Source organism: Felis catus, chromosome B1 (genome assembly GCF_018350175.1).
Source record: "Felis catus isolate Fca126 chromosome B1, F.catus_Fca126_mat1.0, whole genome shotgun sequence".
Taxonomy (NCBI): Eukaryota; Metazoa; Chordata; class Mammalia; order Carnivora; family Felidae; genus Felis; species Felis catus.
Window position 1 is genome coordinate 76,414,952 of NC_058371.1, and position 14,096 is coordinate 76,429,047.

Here is a 14,096-nt window from a genome sequence, read left to right on the forward strand (position 1 = left end):
AAGAGAGAAAGAGAGAATATCCCAATTAAGCTTCACTCTTTCAGTGGAGAGCCAGATGGGGGCTCCATCCCATGAACTGTGAGATCATGACCTGAGCTGAAATCAACAGTTGGGTGCTTAACTGACTGAGTCACCCATGTGCCCCCCCACCCCCCGCTTTTTTTTTTGAAATTTTAGAGAGCATGAGAGTGGGAGAGGGGCAGAGGGAGAGAGGGAACGAATCTTAAGCTGATTCCATGCTGAGCATGGAGCCCAATGCGGGGCTCGATTCCATGACCCTGGGATCGTGATCTCAGCCAAAACCAAGAGTCAGACACTCAACTGACTGAGTCACCCAGGCACACCTCAGTATCAGTTTAGAACATTCATTCCAAATCTGCAGAAATCTTGCTGAGATTGTGATAGGAATTTTGTTCAATCTGTATATCATTTTGGGGAGAGTTGGTATCTATACTGTGAACACAGTATATGTCTACATTTATGTAGATATTCTTTTATTTTTTTAAATCATCATTTTTTGTTTTCAGCATGTAAGTCCTGTCTGTGTTTTGGTAGATTTACATCCATCTACATCTAAATATTTCAAAGATTTTGAGCAACTGTAAATAATACTGTATTTTTAATTTCATTGTCCACGTATTAACTGTTAGTATACAGAAATGAACACAATTTTTTATAGGCTGTAACCATGTTGAACTTACTTATTAGTTCTAGGATGTTTTTTGGTACATACCTTTGATTTCAACATAGATAATCATGTTATCTGCAAATAGAGGCAGTTTGTTTCTTCCTTTCTCATATGCATGCCTTTCATTTTCTTTTTGCCAATTATTGCCTTGGCCCTAACTTCCAGCACTGTGTTGAGTAAGAGTGGTGAGAGTGTACATCCTTGCCTTGTTCCTGATCTTTGGGAAAAGCATTCAATCTTCTACTGTAAATTATAATGTTAGCTGTGGATTTTATGTAGATGCCCTTTATCAAGTTGAAAAGATTCCCTTTATTCATATTTTTCTGAGAGTTTTTATCATCAGTTGGTGTTGAATTTTATCAGATGCTTTTATTTTGTATCAATAGATATGATCATGTGATTTTTCTCCTTTAACCTATTAATATGGTGGGTTATTTGTTTGATTTTTTGATACTGAAATAATTATCTCTGGAATCAAATCCATTTGGTATATAATTCTTCTTATATATTGTTGAATTCTACTTGCTATTAAGAAATTTTTTAAGCTCATTTATTTATTTTGAGAGAGAGCGAGCGAGTGTGGGAGGGGCAGAGAGAGAGAGAGAGAGAGAGAGAGAGAGAGAGAGAGAGAATCCCAAGCAAGCTGTGCACTGTCAGTGCAGAGCCCGATGTGGGGCTCGAACTCATGAACTGTGAGATCATGACCTGAGCTGAAACCAAGAGTTGGATGCTTAACCGACTGAGCCACCTGGCTGCCCCTGCTTTTATTTTAAATTAAAAAATGTTTTCTACTTGCTATTATTTTAAGAATTCTTTTGTTTATATTCATGAGGGATATTGGTATACAGTGCCTTTTTTGTACTGTCTTTGGTATCAGAGTAATAGTAGTTCATAAAATGAGTATAAAATTAGTGTTAATTTTAAACATTTGGTAGACTTCTTTTTTTTTTCTTTAGTGTTTTATTTATTTATTTTTGAGACACAGAGAGACAGAGCATGAGCAGGGGAGGGGCAGAGAGAGAGGGAGACACAGAATCTGAAGCAGGCTCCAGGCTCTGAGCTGTCAGCACAGGAGCCTGATGTGAGGCTTGAACCCATGAACCTGAACCGTGAGATAATGACCTGAGCTGAAGTTGGATGCTTAACCAACTGAGCCACCCAGGCACCCCTTAAATTATCTATTTCACATTGAGTAACTGTGGTAGCTTGTGTTTTTTGAGGAATTGGCTGATTTCATCTACATTATCAAATTATTTGGTTAGAGTTGTTTGTAGTATTATTCTTTGTCATCTGCAGGGTCTATACTGATATTTCCTGTTTCATTCCTGATACTGGTACTTTGTGTCTTTTTTTCTGTTATTTTTTAGTCCTGCTAAAGTTTTCTAAATTTTATTGATTTTTTTTTCAAAAACCTATCTTTTTATTTCATTGATTTTTCTCTATTATTTTTTGCTTTCAGTTTCATTATCTTTTTAATTTATCATTTCCTTCCTTCAGCTTGCTTTGCATTTATTTAAAAAATTTTTAAGTTTATTTATTTATTTTGAAGAAGGATGCAGAGATAGAGAGGGGGAGAGAGAGAATCCTAAGCAGGCTCCATGCTGTCAGTGCAATCACTGATGTGGGTCTCAAACCCACAAACCATGAGACTGTGACCTGAGCTGAAATCAAGAGTTGGATGTTCAAGTGACTGAGCCACCCAGGCACCCCTTGCTTTGGATTTATTTTGATCTTCTGTTAGGCTCTTAAAATGAAGATGTAGATTATTTGAAACTTCTCCATTTTTCTAATATATACATTTAGTGCTAAGAGTTTCCCTCTAAGTACTGCATTAGCTATGGCTTACAGATTTTTGATATGTTGTATTTATAGTCATTCATTCATTCATTCATTCATTCATTCATCTATTTATTTATTTATTTATTTATTTATTTATTTATTTATTTATTTATTTATTTTAGGTAGGCTCCATGTCTTGTGTGAGACTTTAACTCATGACCCTGAGATCAAGAATCACATGCTCTACTGACTGAGCCAGCCAGGCACCCCTGTTGTATTTTATTTTGATTCAGTTCTTGCTATTTGTTTTTAGTTCCCTGGAGACTCTTTTTTGACCTGTCAATTATTTAGAAATGCATATTTTAGTTTCCAAATGTTTGGAGGTTTTTTTCTGATAACTTTATCTTTGTGTTATTTCTTTCTTTACCTTTCTATTCTAGTTTGATTCTCCTGTAGTCAAAGAACCATTGTATATGATTTCAGTTCCTTTAAATTTGTTGAATTTTGTATTAATGTCCTAGGATACAGTCTATTTTCATATATATCCCATGGGCACTTGAAAACAGTCTGTCTGTCTGTCTCTCTCTCTCTCTCTCTCTCTCTCTCTCTTTCTTTCTCATTTGCATCCAAGTTAGCATGTAGTGCAACAATGATTTCAGGAGTAGATTCCTTAATGTCCCTTACCCATTTAGCCCATCCCCCCTCCCACAACCTCTCCAGTAACCCTCTGTTTGTTCTCCGTATTTAAGTCTCTTTGGGAATGCAAGCTGGTGCAGCCACTCTGGAAAACAGTATGGAGGTTCCTCAAAAAATTAAAAATAGAACTACCCTATGACCCAGCAATTGCACTACTAGGTATTTATCCAAGGGATACAGGTGTGCTGTTTCAAAGGGGCACATGCACCCCAATGTTTATAGCAGCACTATCAACAATAGCCAAAGTATGGAAACAGCCCAAATGTCCATCGACAGATGAATGGATAAAGAAGATGCGGTATATATATATATACATATATATATATATATATATATATATGTATATATATATATGTATACATATATATATATATATATATGTATGTATATATATATATATATATATATATACACAATGGAGTATTACTCGGCAATCAAAAAGGATGAAATCTTGTCATTTGCAACCACGTGGATGGAACTAGATGGTATTATGCTAAGCGAAATTAGTCAGAGAAAGACAAATATCATATGGCTTCACTCATATGAGGAATTTAAGATACTAAACAGATGAACACAAGGGAAGGGAAGCAAAAAGAATATAAAAACAGGGAGGGGGACAAAACATAAGAGACTGTTAAATATAGAGAACAAACAGAGGGTTGCTGGATGGGTTGTGGGAGGGGGGATGGGCTAAATGAGTAAGAGGCATTAAGGAATCTACTTCTGAAATCATTGTTGCACTATATACTAACTAATTTGGATGTAAATTAAAAAATTAAAAGTAGAAAAAAGTCTCTTATGAAAAACAATATTCTGTTGGGTTGAGTCTTATGTGTCAGTTCTTATTGGTTGATAAGAGTTCTAATTCTTGCAGATTATCTAAGAAGACAGTGAGGTAGGGACATTTACTTTTATAACATAATGATAGTACTTTCCTCAAAGTGAAGGAGAGCCCCATGGGAAAGATCATGAGTTTGTGTGGAAGACACTGATGTGTACACACATACACAACCACATACGTATACACACAGATACATGCTGATTTATATACACACATTCACACATACATACTTACAGTAAATATTGGAGTTTTGGGTAGTTTACCCAGAGAGTATAGAATATAGATCTGGGTGGGATTTTGCTCTTGGAGGAAAATCATCAAACATCCAGAGGAGAAGATAAGATTTCTGTCCACCTGGGGATAAAAGAAGGGATGCCAAAAGGGGGAATAATAATGCATAAAAAGTGGTGAGAGTACAATATAGATATACTTTACACATTGTATAATTTTGCTTTTGGTCTAGATAAATTGCTGTGGGCAAGTCTTTTCTTAGTTATCAATCAAGTAGATACCTAGCCTGATCATAAAGCTTAAGAAACCAGAACAGAAATAGTATATCATAATGTTTTATAATATGGTACAAAACCATATGATTCTGGAATGTAGATTCAAAATTGGTTATGTAGTGTGTTCAATAGTATCTTAATTGGAAAAAAATGTTTCTTATTAATCTTGACATGGTAAAAGTAGTAAACTTACAAATAATTGAAGGCCAGGAAAGAAGAGGTGTGGAAGTTTGTGTGAGTGCATATTACATTTGATGGCTCTTATAAATGACTTGGGTTATTGTATTAAGGATTATTATGGTTTTGTTTTTAACCATTTTGAACCAATTGAGTGCAATAGGCAAAGAGCCCCCCCCCCCCCCCCCCCCTTACTCCCAAATTAGGCAAGATGGTGCTATGGGGTCATAGAGATAGAATGCTGCTGGTGAAAGTCTCCATTATTAGGGTTTATTATGTCTCGTGTGAATCAAGTAAATAATTGGCTACATTTAATTTACTACAGTTATTATTTGATAGCATGTACTTTCCCAAAAAGTGTTCTACAAAATACAAATTCTAAGTTTATGTAGGGCAAGAATTCTCTGTTCATATGGGTCAAGTGAAGTTAAATGTACTTGAGAACCTCATCAAGCCTTTTTACATAGTTTGAAGTTATCAGAGGGGGTATGCTATGTAGTTTTTTTCCCTCAAATTGATTTGATTTGGGTGGAATTATGCAAAGAATCATTCTTTCACGTGACTATTGGATATGTTGCATAGTTGACTGGAGTAGTCTTTGATAAGTTCTCTTAATATGATCAATAAATGGAGGTGTGATAGGATACACAAAATGTTGCTCTCAGTTACTTGCTCCTAGTTTAAAAAAAGGGAATTGAGTTTAATGAAATAAGTTTTTTTCTTCTTTTAGTGTTTAAAAGAAGATTTATAGTAAAGAACAGAAAATAGGATATATAAATACCCTTAACTTAGAACAAATTTGCTTTGGGTTAGAAAAATGTCTTTATACATAGAGTCACATACATAATTTTATATAAACACATGTTATTGTATATACATGTATAAACTTACATGTATGATTCTTGTTTTTCCTTATCTTTTTAAACTTTGTTCTGTGTTCTGCCTCTTTCTCTCCATGGCCAGTTTCTCCTGTGCTCTCCTACAAAGTGAGCAATGTTGACAGCCATGTGTATAGACTTCTGTATTTTATGGACATTTAATCCAGTGGATCAAGTATACTGATAGTTGTGTGTGTTTAATGAAGGAGTTCTCAGCTAGTTTAGTGATGGTAGTAAAGAGGAAGAAGGACAAATTTAAGAAATTTTAGGAGAGAGAGTCAGCAGCATTTAATAAATTCGACATTGTACATAGGAAGAGCAGAGTTGAAGATGCCATGTGGAAGGATTACCAACTGGGGTACCAATCATAGCAGGGTTAGGGAGAAGATCATCAGTTATGTTTTAGCCATGTTTATTGTGAAGCAGTGTGTGTAGATGTCTACAAGCAATAGGACATGAGTGAAAGAAATTGGGGGAAGAAGCTAAGTTGAGTTGTAGTAGTCGTATCTGGAAGTCTCTTTGATGTGATTTGTTTCTGTCTCACTGGTCTACTTTGTTCTCCTGTACCCTGCTTGTCAGCACCCTCAACCCCTTCTCTCTGCACCGGAGGGTTGGAAGACTTGTTGACGCTCAGAGGGTCTCCACATGTAGAAACATCGCCTGCGGGATGGCCAGCGCAGTGGGGCCAGACCTTTGAGAGCACTCTCCGAGTCCTTTCCGCACTCACAGTAGTTTGGTAATTCTGTGGGTAATTGTGGGGAGGACTTCTGCAAAGGAAAGCGTCCATAATTGTTAGGGTCTGCTGCGTATTTACTGCATTGCACTGGAGCTCCCCTAGGGCCTGTGACCTTTGCTGCTACCACACCCTTTTCTCCTTCAACAACATCAACTCCACAGCCTCTCCATCTCCTACTGCGAAGTACTGAGCAGGTACTTCCAGGGGTTATTTTTTTATGGCAGTCTCGTGTACAAATACATTTTCTTTGGTGTCATTCCTGTGGATGAAACCATATCTGTTTCTTACAGTGAACTATTTTACTGTTCCCAAAACAGATTATCTTGCCGTCCCTTTTTGCAGGCACCGATGATGTGAGGTCGCCTGAGCCCTTGCTCCCTGCGCGATTGCTCGTGCTTGGAGTCCTCAGAGCAGAGGGTGGGGCGGCGGGGGCTGCTGCTACTTCTGGGCCTAGTGGTTGCGTGGATTTGCCTGCTTGCGCAGCTGTGCCTTTTCCCAGCATGTTATGGTTAACTAGGCCGGTGGCGGTGGTGGGGCTGCTCAGGGGTCTCTGGGGTGTGCTCCCGCTGTGGATCGAACTTGATACTATTTTTGAAGTGAGATTTTTAATAGCAGATGGAAGGATGTGTGAGTTCTTTTATCCTCATCTAAGAGGATGTGCCTTAATGGAGATACTTTTAGTTTATTTAATTGTCACATCAACTTTAAGAGATGGGTACCATTATTATCCTAATTTTACAGATGAGGAAGTGAGCCATAGAGAGGTGAACTATCCTGCCCTTGCCCTTATACTTGGTATCTGGTAGAACCAGGAGTCAAATGTGGTCTGGCTCCAAAGGATATGCTCTTAACCACTGTTCTAAGAGTAGCTGTGTTTTTGAAAACACTCAAGCTATAATTGTTTATGGTTAAGGATGTTGGACAAAATGCAGTTTGGGAATGACTCATGAAAGTACTATCATTAAAATTAAGATCTCACACCAAAAGGTAGATATTTTACTCATCTTTCATTGTGGATACTTGATACTGTATACCTGATCTATTTTATATCCTTATTGTGTAGCTTTCTTTCCCTCAGTTTTGATAGGATACATCAGTTGCACACAATTTGATTTTTGTAGATACAAATTAAGAAGCATTATTTTTTCCTGTTTTGTTTTCCACATATTCAGTGCATATTGAAAAGATTAAATTATCTTTTCTCTCCCTTATATTCAAAGAAAATATGTATATACTTCTTTTGAGACATGGAAATATGTCATAAATATATGACTTTGAAAGTTAAATCCTTTTGTAACTCCATCTTACAAGATATCCACCACTAATAGTCTGCTGTATATTCTTCAGGCTTTTTGTATAGAAATAACTGCCATACATAATGCATAAATATGATATGTGTATGTGAGAGGTGTATAAAATAGACTTTTGGCTGATTGGGAAATTCATATGAGGATGAAACCAAACACCACCATTTTAGAAGGCATTTTGGAGATAAATGAATACTTATAAAACTATGGAAATTTTTAATTCTTACTGAAGTTTTCTTATTGAACATTTTACTAAAGTTTTGTACATCTCGTATTCTAATTCAGAGAATACTTTCTTGGCAACGCAGAGTAGTACATTGCTTTTGTGGTTACGGAATGGCACATTTGTAAGCCTAAATAGCCTCTCTTTACGCTGATGTAAACTGTGGGGTAAGATATTATTTTGACTATCAGTAAAGGGCTGTTGTAAAGCAAAGGCTGATGATTATGTCGCCATCAACATACTGAACTTTCTTCTTTACTATTACCTGGCTAAGGTAAAGCCTTACTGTGTTTTGTTCAGTGTTAGGAATGATCTTAAAGGCGTGTGTGTGAATCAAGTTATAATGTAAGCAAATCTCTTATCATTCTGTATTATTTATTATTTATTTATATAGTAAAACTGTGCCATAGTAAGACATGTGGAGTCTGAAAGTTCAGATGTGTAAAATTTAGGATGGGGCTAATTTGAGATTAAATTCAATAATTTTAGTCTATGTGTTTTAAAAAGCACAAAAGTAAAATAACTGAAATTTGATACTATACACAGCTGAGTTGAGAAAGTGTGAAATGATAAGAAGGCATTTTCTCATAATTCTGTCCTCCAGTCATTGAATTTTATCCTACCACTTGAGATTTTTGATTGCAGAGTATGAGGCAGAGGACAATAACCAGTTATTTGAATTCATTTATCACAGGCTTTTACCCTATTAGTAAACGCTTTTTTTTTTGCTTTAAAAAAAGAATATAATGTTCTATCTGCAGTTTTTAAACTCATATTAAGTGACAATCTGTTTTCCTTTTATTTAGCTATTTGTATTCTCAATCATTTTTATGTGTATAATTAATAGCTTTCATAATAACTAATTAGTGCAGTATTTAACTTTTACAGTAGGAAATGTACATTTATTCTAGACTTTTTTTTTAAGTTTATTTTGAGAGAGACAGAGAGTGCTAGTGGGGGAGGGGCGGAGAGAGCGGGAGAATCCCAAGCAAGCTCCGTGCTGTCAGTTCAGAGTCCGTGGCAGAGCCTGTTGTGGGGCTCAAACTCACACAACTGTAAGATCATGACCCGAGCTGAAATCAAGAGTTAGTTGGATGCTTAACCGACTGACCCACCCAGGCACCCTATCTGATAGACGTTTAATGTATGACACATGTAACGAGATTTTTACTCCAGAATGTCTGTGTTTGAGAGTGACTGTATTAAATCCAAATGACTTGTCCTTTTCATATTACTGATACTGTTATGTTGATTATTTATGATGTTAATATACTTGATAATATAATCATTTGTCACCTAAACTTTAGGAATGCCTGAAGTGATGCATAAGTGGGCATCTAGCTAAAACTAAGCAACATAATTTGGCCTGATACTTACACTGAAGCTAAATGTTCATGTTCTTTAATTGAAATTTTATTGTATTTTTAAAGAAATACGATCATAGTGTATGTACTGATTTGTAAATTTAGTAGTAGGTCTTGAATACCATGACATACTAACATATATAGATTTATATTCTTTTTAAAGGTTACATGGTATTCCCTTATATGGATATACCTGTATTGGTGGATATTTAAGCTATTTCCAGTGTTTTATTTTTACAAACAGTGCTGCAATATAAATTTTTGTATCTTAATTTCTGAGCCTTTCTGTATATAATTTTGTAGATGATATTTTTATTTTTATTTTTAAATTTTTTTGAATGTTTATTTATTTTTGTAAGATAGAGTGACAGAGCATGAGCAGGGGAGAAGCAGAGAGAAAGGGAGACACAGAATTCAAAGCTGGCTCCAGGCTCTGAGCTGTCAGCAGAGAGCCTGACGCGGGGCTCGAACTCACAGACCATGAGATCATGACCTGAGCCGAAGTTTGGTTGTTATTCGACTTTAAAGTCTGCCGTAACTTATCAGAGCTTTCATTGTTTCATATGAATAAATTTAATACCTGAAGTCTTTAGTCTTTTGATGCTAGAATATCCACTGATATCTTTGTCTGTGAAAATTTGGTATTATTGTATCACTTATCTCATTAAAATTAGCCCTCTTGAAATATTGTTTAGACAAATGTACTACAACGGCAATTTATCTAGAGATATTTCATGGAACAGAATTGCTGTGTTCTGGTGTGTGTATATTCATATCTGTTATAACTTTGTGATACATTTTTCTAAAGCACAAAATGAATTATAGTCACTTAAGTTAAATGCAAAGTTCTAAGTCATATTTAGAACAAGGAACTGTCCAAGATCGCTTTCTCTGTTAACCCACTCACTCATTTATGCACCATTTATTGAACATCTGTATATTAAATAGGTTGGTGTTCTTTAAGCAGTGGAATCCACATATAATAGCAACTGCATGAAATAGAGGTTTTATTTTTCTCACATAACAAGGAATTTGAGATAGGCAGTTGCTAGTATTTGTGGTTCTGCTTAATAAGGTTCTATTTAGGGGCGCCTGGGTGGCTTAGTTGGTTAAGCATCCGACTTCGGCTCAGGTCATGATCTCGCGGTCTGTGAGTTCAAGCCCTGCATCGGGCTCTGTGCTGACAGCTCAGAGCCTGGAGCCTGCTTCTGATTCTGTCTTCCTCTCTCTGCCCCTCCCCCACTCATGCTCTGTCTCTCTCTGTCAAAAATAAATAAACTTTAAAAAGAAATTTAAAAAAAAGGTTCTATTTAATAAGCTTAAAGAGCTAAACGCTTTCTACCTTTCCTTTTACTATTCTTCATGCATTGGCTTTCTCTCTATGCTTGTGCTTGTAAGCTTCGTGATATGAAGATGGCTACTGCACCTTTGGACATGACATTTTTGTTCAAGGGAGTGAGGAAGGTAGAAGAACAAAGGGTTATGCCAGCTACATCTGTTTTCCTTTTATCAAGGAAACCAAATCGTTTCATTAACACCTTTCAGCCTTTCTCATATCTGTTTGCCAGAACTTCTCATGGCCATTCAGATGCTAAGGATGCTGGAAAAGTAAGCATTTATCTTTCCAATCTTTGTAATGGCACAAAACTAGAGAGGAGGGGTTTAGGTATTTGAGTTCTGTAATGTTTTTATACATCAAGTTAATAGCTTTCAAAATAACGGGTTATTATTGCATTTCACTTAAAATTTTTATTTTTAAATGTTTATTTTTGAGAGAGAGAGAGAGAGACAGACAGACAGACACAGACACAGAGAGACGGACGGATCTCAAGCAGAGGAGGGCAGAGAGTGAGGGAGACATAGAATGCGAAGTAGGTTCCAGGCTCTGAGCTGTCAGCACAGAGCCCGACATGGGACTTGAACTCATGAACCTTGAGATCATGACCTGAGCCAAAGTGGGACGCTTCACTGGCTAAGCAACTCAGGTGCCACTTGCTTTTTTTTTTTTTTTTTTAATGTTTATTTATTTTTGAGAGAGAGTATGTGAGGGTAGGGGAGGGACAGAGAGAGAGGGAGACAGGGAATCCAATGCAGAGCTCTAACTCAAGAATTGTGAGATCATAGTCTGAGCCAAAATTGGACGCTTAACTGACTGAGCTACCCAGGCACCCCTTACTCTTTTTTTTTTTTTTTAAAGTAGGCTCCACACCCAACATGGAGTCCATTGTGGGGCTTGAACTCACCACCCTGAGATTATGACCTATGCTGAAATCAAGAGTCGCATGCCCTACCAACTGAGCCAGCCAGGCCATCTTTATTTCATTCTTGAAACAAGAAATATGTGTTCATTCATCAGTTATCTGATAAGACTTTGGGGAAGAGATGCTGGGTTAGCCAGTCTGTATTACCTGTCACAGTCTATTAAATACAGTTGTTATACATTGTTGAAAGCCTGGTTCACCTACCTTAGTACCTTGTGAGTTTAGGCAAGTTAGTTACGTTTCAGATTCCTCATCTATTAAGTGAAGATAATAGAAGTTTTTGTAAGAGATAATTAAAAATGCTAATTTATGTAAAGCACTTAGCATAGTGTATAGCTTATAGTAATCACTCAATGCTATATGTGGTTATTGTTTGTATTTTTAAATTATTTATTTTGTGTTGGGATTTAAACAATTGAAATAGTACAGAAACAGAGTAAAACAGTTTTCCCCAACTACTGTTAGCTGATTGATTTATAATTATATTAGTTATGTGTTGCTGTGTAACAAATTATCTCAGAACTTTACAGCTTAAAGCAATAATAAATATTTACCAGCTCACAGTTTCTGTGGGTCAGGAATTTGGGAGCAAACTGGCAGGATAGTTCTGGCTTAGAGTCTCTAATAAGGTTGCAATTCAGATGTTGGCTGAGGTTTTATTCATCTGAAGACTCAACTGGGGCTGGATGACCAGCTTCCAGGGCTACTTACTTGATTGGCAAGTTGATGCAAACTATTGGCTGGAGACCGCAGTTCCCCTCCAGGTAGGCCTTTTACATAGCTTCTTGAATATCCTCATGACATGGTGACTGATTTTTTTCTTAGAATAAGTGATACAAGGGAAGCCATAAAGTTCTTAATGACATTGCCTTGAACGTCACTGGTTACTTCAGCTGAACTCTTTTGGCATGTAGAACAGCCCTAATTAAGTGTGGGAGGACATTTCTTTTGCTGTACTTGTGTCCTGGTTTGTAGAGGAAGGGATGGGACAGTTTGATTGCTGATATTTTCTTTTCCCTTAAAGCAATCTTAATTTGAGATGTCTCTTTTTTTTGATTAATTACTATGTTCTTATCATAGAAAGGAACTTATGAAAAACAAATAGGTTGCTTTAAGCCATTCACCTGAAGATTTGAAAAGCCTATCTAATGTAAAACATTAGATAATTCTGTGATATTATTCATGGCAATAAGATTCAAGAATACAATTATATTATCCAGTGTTTCTCAGAAAAGCCTTTGGAAGAATGTTACTCCTGTGAAAAGCTCTTGTCAGAAAAAAAAGGAAAGAAAAGATTCCATTGTTAAATAAATTGTAGGAAATCCATGCATTGGTTATCTAACTTTTGGAGACATAAAAATATAGTAGCATATCGTATTGTGAATATGAATATTATGGCAATCCTATTGTGTAAACATCTCTAGCCTTGTTTAATCCAGTATTTCTCAGACTACATGGAAACTTTTTGCTTAATACTGCTTTTGTAGACATGTCGTAGTTCAGTGAAAACTTTTAAATTTTATGAAAGGTCAAATGAACAGGGAGAAATGAGATGGTTTTGTTACTTTCTCTAGTACATGAGTTATTGAAAACTATAAAGATGATAATTCATTATCAGTAAAACATGCTTTTTACTATAGTGACGTTTTTCTTTTAATTTTCTTGTATTCCATGACTTTGCCATTTTAATTCTACATTGTTGCCTCTAGTTGGAGGATCTTACTTTTCTCTTGTCTTTGATACAAATGGCAAATGGCCTGAGGTTTTTTTTTGTTTGTTTGTTTGTTTGTTTTAAGACTTACTAAGACATAGAGGTAGGGGCACTTGGGTGGCTCAGTTGGTTAAATGTACAACTTTACTCAGGTCATCATCTCATGGTTTGGTTTGTGGTGAGTTTGAGCCCTGCGTTGGGCTCTGTGCTGTCAGTAAGGAGCCCGCTTCAGATACTCTGTCCCCCTCTCTCTCTGCCCCTACCCTGTGTACATGTGTGTGCTCTATCTCAAAAATGAACATTTAAAAAAAAATGACATACAGTTAAATTCACCCTTTTTAGGTATACAGTTTTATGAAATGTGGCAGATAGATATATTTGTGGATCCAGTACCACAATCAAGATACCAAAATTTCATTACTCTCAAGTCTTCTCGTGATTTTTTGATTAATTCTGTCCCTCTATCCTCAGCCCCTGGCAACACTGATCCAGTTTCTCTCCCTATACCCTTGCCTTTTCCAGAATGTCATATAAATGAAATCATACAACATGTAGCTTTTGTGTATAACTTGCTGGACTTGGCATAATGTTTTTGATATTAATTTGTATTGTAAATGGTATCAATAATTTGTTCCTTATTATTGCTGGTAAGTATTCTATTGTATGATTGTACCACAACTTGTTTATCCATTTACTAGTTGGTGGACATTTGAATTGTTTCTAGCTTTTGGTGATTATGAATATAAGCTTCCGTAAACATTCATGTACAGATCTTTATGTGGACAAATGAATTTATGAAATTGTTGTCAGGATCCATAGATCTTTCTGTTCTGTTATATTCAACATGAGACTTATGGCATAGATTCCAAGATAACTACTCTAGTTCTTGCTGTTTTTCAGTGGCTTACATAAGAGGAAGGAGGAAAGTT

The 14,096-nt window shown here is 36.2% G+C and overlaps 1 protein-coding gene and 1 pseudogene across 6 annotated transcripts in view; one reads left to right on the plus strand and one right to left on the minus strand.

The window, feature by feature from the left end:
• The window catches only part of LRBA (LPS responsive beige-like anchor protein), a 775,946-nt gene that overhangs the window by 69,745 nt on the left and 692,105 nt on the right, over positions 1-14,096 (plus strand). The gene's annotated exons all lie outside the window — the stretch shown is intronic.
• Positions 6,005-6,803, minus strand: LOC109499332 (annotated as a pseudogene).